Source organism: Crinia signifera, chromosome 11 (assembly GCF_055691185.1).
Source record: "Crinia signifera chromosome 11, ASM5569118v1, whole genome shotgun sequence".
In the NCBI taxonomy this organism is placed as follows: domain Eukaryota; kingdom Metazoa; phylum Chordata; class Amphibia; order Anura; family Myobatrachidae; genus Crinia; species Crinia signifera.
In genome coordinates this window covers 83,144,559-83,156,978 of record NC_139227.1, presented here as the reverse complement: position 1 = coordinate 83,156,978, position 12,420 = coordinate 83,144,559, and the positions used below count along the sequence as shown (strand labels likewise).

Here is a 12,420-nt window from a genome sequence, read left to right as displayed (position 1 = left end):
ACACACATGCATACATACACACACATGCATACATACACACACATGCATGTGTGTGTATACATGCATACACACACATGCATACACACACATGCACACATACAGACACATACAGACATATACATACACACACACACACAAATTTGTAATATGATTTTAATGTTAGACCTCAGGGCCCCCCTGTCAAAAGTCCCCAGGGCCCTCCAGAGCCTTAACCCAGCTGTGTGCGAGGGGATGTGTGTGAGTACACTCCCTCGCATGGTACTGACGGAGCGTTCGGATGGTTGTTATGGGCTCGCCAAGCAGCAGTTGACCCCTGCTTACCGAGCCTTGCTGAATCAGGCCCTTAGTGTGAATTGCTGCAATATAAACTACCAGACAATTACACTGAGGGGAGGGCATAGTTATTTTAAAAAGATTAATTAGGGTCGTACCCACGTGACCTAGGTAACGCCCATTACGACGCCTGCAGGTAACACCTCATAGCCCACTAAAAAAAAAGTAAAACCATAGATATACACTCTCCCGCCCCCATGCTTTAGTGCCGCACATTGCCCCGCTGCTGGCCGCTGCCCCCGTCACTTCCTCGAGACCTCATCATACGTATACAGTAACATATATCAGTTCCCGACCATCCTGCCCGCTGTCCTCTTCTCTCATTGCTGCCCCACCTCCTCCCGCCCTGCCTCCTAGGGCGTAGGTGGGTGTAGGTGGGCAGGCTGACATGGGGGGAGAGGAGGATGCTGCTAGAGCAGGGGTGTAGGTGGGCAGGCTGACATGGGGGGAGAGGAGGATGCTGCAAGAGCAGGGGTGTAGGTGGGCAGGCTGACATGGGGAGAGAGGATGATGCTGCTAGAGCAGGGGTGTAGGTGGGCAGGCTGACATGGGGGGAGAGGAGGATGCTGCTAGGGCAGGGGTGTAGGTGGGCAGGCTGACATGGGGGGAGAGGAGGATGCTGCTAGAGCAGGGGTGTAGGTGGGCAGGCTGACATGGGGGGAGAGGAGGATGCTGCTAGAGCAGGGGTGTAGGTGGGCAGGCTGACATGGGGGGGAGAGGAGGATGCTGATAGAGCAGGGGTGTAGGTGGGCAGGCTGACATGGGGGGAGAGGAGGATGCTGCTAGAGCAGGGGTGTAGGTGGGCAGGCTGACATGGGGTGAGAGGAGGATGCTGCTAGAGCAGGGGTGTAGGTGGGCAGGCTGACATTAGGGGAGAGGAGGATGCTGCTAGAGCAGGGGTGTAGGTGGGCAGGCTGACATGGGGAGAGAGGGGGTTGCTGCTAGAGCAGGGGTGTAGGTGGGCAGGCTGACATGGGGGGAGAGGAGGATGCTACTAGAGCAGGGGTGTAGGTGGGCAGGCTGACATGGGGGAGAGGAGGATGCTGCTAGAGCAGGGGTGTAGGTGGGCAGGCTGACATGGGGAGAGAGGGGTTTGCTGCTAGAGCAGGGGTGTAGGTGGGCAGGCTGACATGGGGGGGGAGAGGAGGATGCTGCTAGAGCAGGGGTGCAGGTGGGCAGGCTGACATGGGGGGAGAGGAGGATGCTGCTAGAGCAGGGGTGTCGGTGGGCAGGCTGACATGGGGGGAGAGGAGGATGCTACTAGAGCAGGGGTGTAGGTGGGCAGGCTGACATGGGGGGGGGAGAGGAGGATGCTGCTAGAGCAGCGGTGTAGGTGGGCAGGCTGACATGGGGGGAGAGGAGGATGCTGCTAGAGCAGGGGTGTAGGTGGGCAGGCTGACATGGGGGGAGAGGAGGATGCTGCTAGAGCAGGGGTGTAGGTGGGCAGGCTGACATGGGGGGGAGAGGAGGATGCTGCTACAATAGTAAAGTGGGTGAAGAGTCTGGAATGGAATAGAAGGACTTGGAATGGGTACTAGGGGCCGTGCACATGTGCAGTTTATGAAGAATCGTCTGATATGCAAATTCGCAGCCACGTGATCAGGTCTGAATTAGCCCCAAGGAGATGGGGTGATACTCTATTGATGTATTTTATCACGCTGTTTGTGCTCATTAGGATTAGGTTTAGCCACGCACAGCCACTGGTCACTTATTTCAGCCCGTCCCTCCCCGGCCGGTGTGAGCTGAAATGCCGCCTCCAGCGGCCGACAACGCACCGGATGGAGGAACTGTATTATAATCATCTTCTAATAAATCAGTATTTTAGTTGGTTTAGCATCTGTTCTATAAGGAGACCCTGGTTTCTGTATTTCCCCCCGGAATGCCCTGTATACTATCTGATCACTCTCCCTCTCAGGGTTGGGCTACTTGGGCTACTTCAGGTGGGTACTTACAGAGCTCAATATACATTACACGGTTCCCAGGCGTCAGCTCGTCGCACTGACTATTCTTCACCTGTTACATTGGCCGGCGGCTATAATCAGTTTCCAGCTTATTTACAATGTGATCGTTCCACTACGTTGAATTACATATATTGTTTTTTACAGTATCTGCTCCACGCTTTACTATTATTTGCATGTCATGTAATACATAGATTTAACAGCATTTAATGTATGATAATTGCGAAAAAGACATTTCAGGGCTCAGTCAGAGAAATGATATCAGTGATTCCCCCCTTTTCATAGACTCCAATCCATGCTGGTCCGCACTCCCGGAATGCACAGGGGACTCCGGAATTTAGAGGCAATGTTCTGACTTCCAGAAGTGCATCCCGTTACATCTGCTGGAATTCCCGCACCCCCTACACCTGGTATCCCGGAGGGCACCATTTAATAGCAGGTGAGTACAGATGGCGCCGGCCTTATTATTGCTGGCGGAGCGCCAGGACCGTGTCCCTGGCGATCCGCCAGCAATCTGGCGCTCTGGCTGAATGAGACGCTCGTGCGTTTCCCACGCACGAGCGTCTCAATAGCCGGGCGGCGAGGCGGCGCGGCGGGTGCAGTCCTGCCCGTATCCAGCTTCAGGGAGACGGGCAGGGCTGCGGGGGGCTGCGGGGGGGCGGTGTGGACCGGCGGGGACCCGGGGAAGCCGGCGGGGACCCGGGGAAAAGCACCGTCGGAACGGGACGCGCGTGCACCTCGTGCACGCGCGTCCCCTTCCGACATACAGATGGCGCGGGGCGGGGGATGGCGGGTGGCGAGTCCTCCGCCATCCCCAGCAAAGACAAGCCCGGCGCCATCTGTATGTGATCACTTCCTGTCTTGTAATTTACATATAGGGGGTTATTCTGGTTGATTCGCAAGGCTGTAAATTTGCCGCGTTGTGATTACACCAAAGCCCGCCTTGTGAATGGTTGGCTGTTGCAGTAACATCCACACAGTAACATCCATTCACAGGCCAGGGGGGGACGGCCACATCTTTTGATGGTTGCCGACCATTGAAGGATGTGGTGCGTGCATGCAAATAAAAGTGACTTTTGCATATGCACTGTGCCACCACCGTTCCCTGTGTGGCAACGGTGTAGGTGGGCAGGCTGACATGGGGAGAGAGGGGGTTGCTGCTAGAGCAGGAGTGTAGGTGGGCAGGCTGACATGCCATACGATGCGATTAAACATTGTATAAGCACCCTAATAGGTGCTTATACAATGTTAAGCACCCTAATGGGTGCTTACAATGTTAAATGCACCCCCACGCCACCCCCCACTATAAACGTGAACCCGAAGCGTGGCGAGTGGCGGCGGTACGCGTCCTACGACCTTTTCATACCCCCACTATCCACGTCGGCGTGGAGTTGAGAATAGAATAGTGTGGCGAGCCACCGAGCCCGAAGCGTGGCGAAGGGACACGGATACCTGTGAAGCCTGCGAAGGGACGCGTTTACCTGTGAAGGTATCCGCGTCCCCTTGCGGGGCTCGCCACGCTTCGGGCTCGGTGTCTCGCTGCGCTCGCCACACTATTCTATTCTCAACTCCACGCCGACGTGGATAGTGGGGGTATGAAAAGGTCGTAGGACGCGTACCGCCGCCCCTCGCGGGCTCGCTGCGCTCGCCACGCTTCGGGTTCACGTTTATAGTGGGGGAGTGGCGTGGGGGTGCATTTAACATTGTAAGCACCCATTAGGGTGCTCAACCCTTTAAGGTGCTTATGCGATTTTTCATCGCATAGGGGGTAAAAATCGCGTCGCATCGCATGCCATCCGGTACATGGCATGCGATGCGACGCGTTCATCGTGCGATGTACATCGGGGGCGCCGCTATAATACACAAGTACCGAGTTTTACAATCACATTTGCTGGAGTGTAAGTAGAGATTTGTCCATAGGAGTTTTTTGTAGACACTACCATTTACATACTGAACAAATGACATCTGCATAGAAAATGGGGTCTACAGATCATATATAAGGTGTGCCCAAATGAAAAGGGAGACTACGGTTGTATGTAAACAATATTTTAATCAAAGAATATTTAATTACAGTTCATGTGTAACATTACAACTACACATAATTGACATTGATGCAATGATCCAGCGCGTAACAAGGGAGTGGATGGATTCAGTGTAGAAACTCCTTGGTTGCTGATAAATCCAGGTTTCCACGGTCTCCTGCACCTCCTTGTCACAGGGGAACCGTTCACCTTTAAGTGTTTGTTTTTTAAGTGGCCGAAGATATTGGAGTCACATGGGGAGATAACTTCACCATGCAGCGTAAATGTACATTTATAGAGAATATAACATCAGTTCTGGCCTCCATCCGCCCCAAGTTGCCAGCCAATCACTCGCCTTTGATGTTATATTTTATATAAATTCAGCTTGGGTCACATATGATAAGCTGTTCACAGCAGCTTATCATGTGGGATCCTCAAGCAATGCAAATGCAGGAGGAAGTGCTTACCACCCCCTGCTGGCATTTGTGATCATATCAAACTTCGATGCAATGGCAGTGTAGCGGGTCATTGCAACCATCGGTCGGGGTGTTCCTATACGACTACAGCTTAAGTAAGTCTCATCTTACTCAGTCTTGCAGTCGCAGGCTGGCTTGCGAGGTGAAGAAAACTTCACCTTGCAGCGTAAGTGTATATTTATATAAAATATAACATCAGTTCTGGCCTCCATCCACCTCAAATTGCCAGCCAATCACTCACCTTTGATGTTATATTTTATATAAATTTAGCTGAGCTTCCGGTACGGGGCTGAGAAAGGGCGCCATGACTGCGGAGGGGGAGGACAGATGGCGGCACGGTGACTACTCCCCACCCCACCCCGGCCGGGGCGGGCGCACTGCAACGGCAGGAGATGCACGGAGATGCGGCACTGGATGACGCCACACTGGACCAGGCCGCAGCCAGCGGCGCACAGCTCAGCCCCCGGGGACGGCACCACAGGCTCAGGACCCGGCCACAGGCATGGTCCCCGGCATGATGACCCCCGAGGCGACGGTGGCCCCCATCGGCACCAGGAGGCTTCCGGCCAGGACAGGGGAAAGATCAGGCCCAAGCTGCTGTCCAGCAGCATCAGCAGATGCAGGAGTCCGCAGCGACCAGTGGCGCCTCTGATGGCTGCCTAGGCGCTGTGCAGCTCGGCGGGTATGTGTTCCCTGTGTGATACTGTACTGTCCCGGCTTATATTGTTACATACCTGGCTGCTGCAACGACCAGTGGTGCCGCTGATGGCTGCCTAGGTGCTGTGCAGCTCGGCAGGTATGTGTTCCCTGTGTGAAAACTGTACTGTCCCTGCTTATTAGTATTCACTCTAGCAGTTAGAGCGGGCAGGGCGCCGGGGGGCGGACCGGGCCGCCAATGTCACAAGAGGGGCATGCCCAGGCCGCTGCCATCATCAAAGGGGGCGGGGCCGGCCACCACCGTCACCAAAAGGGGCGGGCCCGGCCCCTCCGAAGTCGGTGTGCTGCTGAGGAAGCGCTGGGCATCGCCATCTACGGCGGCACTTTGCTTCCCCGTGAGGCTGTTTTAGCGGGGCGCTGCTAGAGCTAAAGCAGCCTAGCGGGAACAATACTTATATCATTACCTATCTGGCTACTGCAGAGTTCAGTGGCACCACTGATGGCTGCCTATGCGCTGTGCTGCTCGTCGGACATGTGCTCCCCCCCAAAGTGCTTGATGCTGCACTGTAAATCCACAAAATATTCCTAGTGTGCGCAAGCACACATGGCCAATAAAGTTGATTTTATTCTATTCTATTCTTGGGTCGCAAATGATAAGCAGCTTATCATGTGGGATCCTAAAGCAATGCAAAATGACAGTTTAGAGGGACATTGTGACCATCGGTTGCAGTGTCCCTCTACGGCTACAGCTTAGGTAAGTCTCCGCTTTCTCAGGCTTGCAGTCGCAGGCCGGCTTGTAAGGCGAAGGAACTTCACCTTGAAGCATATATTTATATTTATATAAAATGTAAAATCAGTTCTGGCCTCCATTCGCCCCAAGTTGCCAGCCAATCACTCGCCTTTGATGTTATATTTTATATACCACAGTCTCAGGACCCGGCCACAGGCATGGTCCCCGGCATGATGACCCCCAGAGGTGACGGTGGCCCCCATCGGCACCTGGAGGCGGCACCCGGCCAGGACAGGGGATATATCAGTCCCACAGAACCAAGCCGCTGTCCCCCAGCATCAGCAGATGCAGGAGCCATCTATCCTGTGGCAGCACCCCCCGTTCCCCCCAGGGAGGATGTATGATTAGACTATAGGGGGCAGAGGTGTGGAACTCAGCCCAGGGAGGGCCCAACTCCAGCCCCAGACCTCATTGTCTCTCCCCAGGCCTCAGTGACTCTATCCCCCCCCCCCCCACCACCACTGTCCTTGCTTATATCGCTACCTACCTGGCTGCTGCAGCGACCAGTGGTGCCTCTGATGGCTGCCTAGGTGCTGTGCAGCTCGGCAGGTATGTGTTCCCTGTGTGATAACTGTACTGTCCCTGCTTATTAGTGTTCACTCTAGCATTTAGAGCGGGCAGGACGCTGGGAGGTGGACCGGGCCCGATGATGTCAAAGCTGGGGGCGGTCCCGGGCCGCCAACGTCACAAGAGGGGCGTGCCCGGGCCGCAATGACATCAAAGGGTGCGGGCCCAGCCCCCGCCGTCATCAAAGGGGGTGGGCCTGGCCCATCCGAAGTCGCTTCACTGCCGGGAAAGCGCCCGGTATCGCTGTCTAAGGCGGCGCTGGGCTTCCCCGTGAGGCTGTTTTAGTGGGGCGCTGCTAGAGGGGCAGGGCGAATTTTGCCCTTTAAAAATGTGGTCCCCACATGTAATGTCTCAATGTAATGTATGTAATGCCTTCCCCCCCCCCCCCCCCTATCCATGCTTGATGCTGCACTGTAAATCCCCAAAAAATTCCTAGTGTGCGCAAGCACACATGGCCAATAAAGTTGATTCTATTCTATTCTTGGTTCGCAAATGATAAGCAGCTTATCATGTGGGATCCTCAAGCAATGCAAATGCAGGAGGAGGTGCATACCACCCCTTGCCGGCATTTGTGATCAAATCAAACTGCGATGCAATGGCAGTTTAGAGGGACATTGTGACCATCGGTTGCAGTGTCCCTCTATGGCTACAGCTTAAGTAAGTCTCCCCTTACTCAGTCGTGCAGTCGCAGGCTGGCTTGCAAGGCGAAGGAACTTCACCTTGCAGCGTAAATGTATATTTATATAAAATATAAAATCAGTTCTGGCCTCCATCCGCCCCAAGTTGCCAGCCAATTCCTCGCCTTTTATTTTATGTTTTATATAAATTCAGCTTGGGTCACATATGATAAGCTGCTCACAGCAGCTTATCACGTGGGATCCTCAAGCAATGCAAATGCAGGAGGAGGTGCATACCACCCCCTGCCGGCATTTGTGATCATATCAAACTGCGATGCAATGGCAGTTTACAAGGACACTGCGACCATCGGTCACGTTCACCCTCTACGACTACAGCCTAAGTAAGTCTCCTCTTACTCAGGCTTGCAGTCGCAGGCCGGCTTAATTTTTGGACTGCACTTGATGCGCGCGATGTATTGCACGTTATAGATAGAAAGTTAGAGCATGTGACATGTGTCCTGTGTGTTGAGGTACCAGGAGTACCTTGTTGTGTGGAGAAGCCGATGGTCCATGGTCCCGGACTGCTATGGCCGTACCGTCCGCACAAGCTGATCTCCGTTCTTCCTAGGTCAGTGTCCTGTACACTCTCACGTGGTGACAGCCGCATGCAGCTGGCAGTCATAGCCATTGCTGGGGAGCGATGATTTAGGCAGGCTGTCAGTACGTTTAAAGTGCAGACATGCAGCAAGTTGGTATCACAGATGTGCAGCAGGTTGGTGTCACAGATGAGGCGGGAAACCTTTGGAAACGCGTTTCGAGCGCTCAGGCCGGCTTTGTCAACCTGGCTAAAGTGCTCATATTTTAAGAGGCTTTAGAGAGTTGATGTTCCGGTCTCTCGGTCTCCAGTACTTGATGGACAGACCAATCCTTGGGATGCTTTCGCCGCACTCAGGGTTGCTTTTTACAGGATGCCTCCCCACTTAAGCACTGCAGACACCATTTTTTTCCCAGCATAGAGAACAGGTCTGAATCAGGCTCTCAGTTTGGATTGCATATGATAAGCTGCTTGCAATAGTTTATCATGTGCAATCCTTAAGCAATGCAAATGCAGGAGGAGGTGCATTCCACCCCCTGCCTCCATTTGCCATCGTATCAAACTGTGATTGCAGTTTAGAAGAACATCGGGACCATCGGTGGCTGTGACCCTTTGCGACTGCAGCCTGAGTAAAGGGGCATACACACGTAGAGATCTGTGCTAAGCAATTTTTCTAAGCAACTTTGCTGGTGTCGATCTCCCATGGGGAGCACATATACACGCAGAGATTTGTGCTAAGCAATAATAGTGGGTGGATATTACCAGAGGGAAGGTTTTGTTTTTTTTTCTCATATTTTACTGATGTCGTATGCATACGTATTTTTTCAATACGAATTGGTATTTATCAGCCATTAAATACTAATTCGTATCAGCAGAAGCCTACATGGATCATTCAGATCCGTGCAAGTGTCAGTGTAAAAAATAAATATTTTTAAAAAAATGTCATCAAAGGGTGCGGGCCCAGCCGCCGCCGTCATCAAAGGGGGCGGGCCTGGCCCCTCCGAAGTCGCTCCGCTGCCGGGTAAGCGCCGGGTATCGCCGTCTGCGGCGGCGCTGGGCTTCCCCGTGAGGCTGTTTAAGTGGGGCGCTGCTAGAGGGGCAGGGCGAATTTTGCCCTTTAAAAATGTGGTCCCCGCATTTAATGTCTCAATGTAATGTATGCAATGCCTTCCCCCCCCCCCTTATCCATGCTTGATGCTGCACTGTAAATCCCCCAAAAATTCCTAGTGTGCGCAAGTACACATGGCCAATAAAGTTGATTCTATTCTATTCTTGGGTAGCAAATGATAAGCAGTTTATCATGTGGGATCCTCAAGCAATGCAAATGCAGGAGGAGGTGCTTACCACCCCCTGCCGGCATTTGTGATCATATCAAACTGCGATGCAATGGCATTTTACAAGGACACTGCGACCATCGGTCACGTTCACCCTCTATGACTACAGCCTAAGTAAGTCTCCTCTTACTCAGGCTTGCAGTCGCAGACCGGCTTAATTTTTGGACTGCACTTGATGCGCGCGATGTATTGCACGTTATAGATAGAAAGTTAGAGCATGTGACATGTGTCCTGTGTGTTGAGGTACCAGGAGTACCTTGTTGTGTGGAGAAGCCGACGGTCCGTGGTCCCGGACTGCTACGGCCGTACCGTCCGCACAAGCTGATCTCCGTTCTTCCTAGGTCAGTGTCCTGTACACTCTCACGTGGTGACAGCCGCATGCAGATGGCAGTCATAGCCATTGCTGGGGAGCGATGATTTAGGCAGGCTGTCAGTACGTTTAAAGTGCAGACATGCAGCAAGTTGGTATCACAGATGTGCAGCAGGTTGGTGTCACAGATGAGGCGGGAATCCTTTGGAAACGCGTTTCGAGCGCTCAGGCCGGCTTTGTCAACCTGGCTAAAGTGCTCATATTTTAAGAGGCTTTAGAGAGTTGATGTTCCGGTCTCTCGGTCTCCAGTACTTGATGGACAGACCAATCCTTGGGATGCGTTTCGCCGCACTCAGGGTGGCTTTTTACAGGACGCCTCCCCACTTAATCGCTGCAGACACCATTTTTTTCCCAGCATAGAGAACAGGTCTGAATCAGGCTCTCAGTTTGGATTGCATATGATAAGCTGCTTGCAATAGTTTATCATGTGCAATCCTTAAGCAATGCAAATGCAGGAGGAGGTGCATTCCACCCTCTGCCTCCATTTGCCATCGTATCAAACTGTGATTGCAGTTTAGAAGAACATCGGGACCATCGGTGGCTGTGACTCTTTGCGACTGCAGCCTGAGTAAAGGGGCATACACACGTAGAGATCTGTGCTAAGCAATTTTGCTAAGCAACTTTGCTGGTGTCGATCTCCCATGGGGAGCACATATACACGCAGAGATTTGTGCTAAGCAATAATAGTGGGTGGATATTACCAGAGGGGAGGTTTTGTTTTCTTTTTTTTTCTCATATTTTACTGATGTTGTATGCATACGTATTTTTTCAATACGAATTGGTATTTATCAGCCATTAAATACTAATTCGTATCAGCAGAAGCCTACATGGATCATTCAGATCCGTGCAAGTGTCAGTGTAAAAAATAAATATTTTTTAAAAAATGTCATCAAAGGGTGCGGGCCCAGCCGCCGCCGTCATCAAAGGGGGCGGGCCTGGCCCCTCCGAAATCGCTCCGCTGCCGGGTAAGCGCCGGATATCGCCGTCTGCGGCGGCACTGGGCTTCCCCGTGAGGCTGTTTAAGTGGGGCGCTGCTAGAGGGGCAGGGTGAATTTTGCCCTTTTAAAAATGTGGTCCCCGCTTGTAATGTCTCAATGTAATGTATGTAATGCCTCCCCCCCCCCCCCCCCTTATCCATGCTTGATGCTGCACTGTAAATCCCCCAAAAATTCCTAGTGTGCACATGGCCAATAAAGTTGATTCTATTCTATTCTATTCTATTCTTGGGTCGCAAATCATAAGCAGCTTATCATGTGGGATCCTCAAGCAATGCAAATGCAGGAGGAGGTGCATACCACCCCTTGCCGGCATTTGTGATCAAATCAAACTGCGATGCAATGGCAGTTTAGAGGGACATTGTGACCATCGGTTGCAGTGTCCCTCTATGGCTACAGCTTAAGTAATTCTCCCCTTACTCAGTCTTGCAGTCGCAGGCTGGCTTGCAAGGCGAAGGAACTTCACCTTGCAGCGTAAATGTATATTTATATAAAATATAAAATCAGTTCTGGCCTCCATCCGCCCCAAGTTGTCAGCCAATTCCTCGCCTTTGATTTTATATTTTATATAAATTCAGCTTGGGTCACATATGATAAGCTGCTCACAGCAGCTTATCACGTGGGATCCTCAAGCAATGAGAGGTTTTGTTTTCTTTTTTTTTTTCTCATATTTTACTGATGTCGTATGCATACGTACTTTTTCAATACAAATTTGTATTTATCAGCCATTAAATACTAATTCGTATCAGCAGAAGCCTACATGGATCATTCAGATCCGTGCAGGTGTCAGTGTAAAAAATAAATGTATATTTTTTTTAAACCGGCGCCCCCCCCCCCCCCCCCCCCCCCCCCCCCCCCGAACAAGTAAGGGTTCCCCGTATTTTTTTAAACCAGCACCAGGCCCAATGGCCGGTCCTGGTTTCCAAAATAGAGAGGATAAAACGAATGGGGTCCCCCGTATTTCAAGAACCAGGCCCAACCAGCCAGCAGGGTAATGCCACAGCCGGGGAGGCGAGGGGAGACTTTTTCTACAATTCCCCCCCGGCGAAAGCATTCATCCCTCCAACCGGTCAGGGGTCCTGGGGAAGTGGGGACCCCACCGATAAAGGGGTCCCCCCTTCCAGAACTTACCTGGCCAGGCAGTCCCAGTACCCCTGGCCTGTGAGGGGTGTGGTATGGGGTTCCGACAGTCGGGATCCGGACAGCCGGACTCAGACAGCATGGCGAGCGCATAAAAACCCCTTGCGGGGGGGATTCTATTCTCCCTCTATGGGGGTCGTGGACCCCCACAAGGAAAAAAAGCGGGTGGCCGTTGGGCTGTCGTTGTTTTGACAGTCGGGATCCCGACGTCTGGTAAATGACTGTCGGGAACGCGTCTGGCACCCCCAGTGGGTACCGAGCTGATTCAAGTGTAAAAATTTGAATAAACCATTGGGTTTTGCTGTGGAACTATGAGTTCCAGCAAGCCTGGAACGCATACTGGGACTTGGAGAACCACAAGTCCCAGCATGTGGCCCATTTAAGAGCTTGCTGGGCTCATAGTTCAAAAGCAGAACCAATAGTTAAATAAAAACACAAACACACATGAAAAATAAAACTTTATTACATTCAGAGCCCTTTCATCTGAATACTTACCTATCTTGACACGTAGGTAGGTCTCTTCCATCCATCTGTTGGTCCCTAAGAAATCCTGTTAGGTTACCTGGG

At 52.3% G+C, this 12,420-nt stretch overlaps 1 long non-coding RNA gene across 3 annotated transcripts in view; it reads left to right on the top strand.

Annotated features, from left to right (window-relative positions):
• LOC146046262 (uncharacterized) overlaps nucleotides 1–12,420 on the top strand; it is a 173,110-nt gene that overhangs the window by 6,570 nt on the left and 154,120 nt on the right. For all 3 annotated transcript variants that reach the window (XR_014465813.1, XR_014465814.1, XR_014465812.1), the window contains exon 2: nucleotides 2,577–2,730. This is a non-coding gene — a long non-coding RNA (uncharacterized LOC146046262). The remainder of the gene's footprint in view (nucleotides 1–2,576; nucleotides 2,731–12,420) is intronic.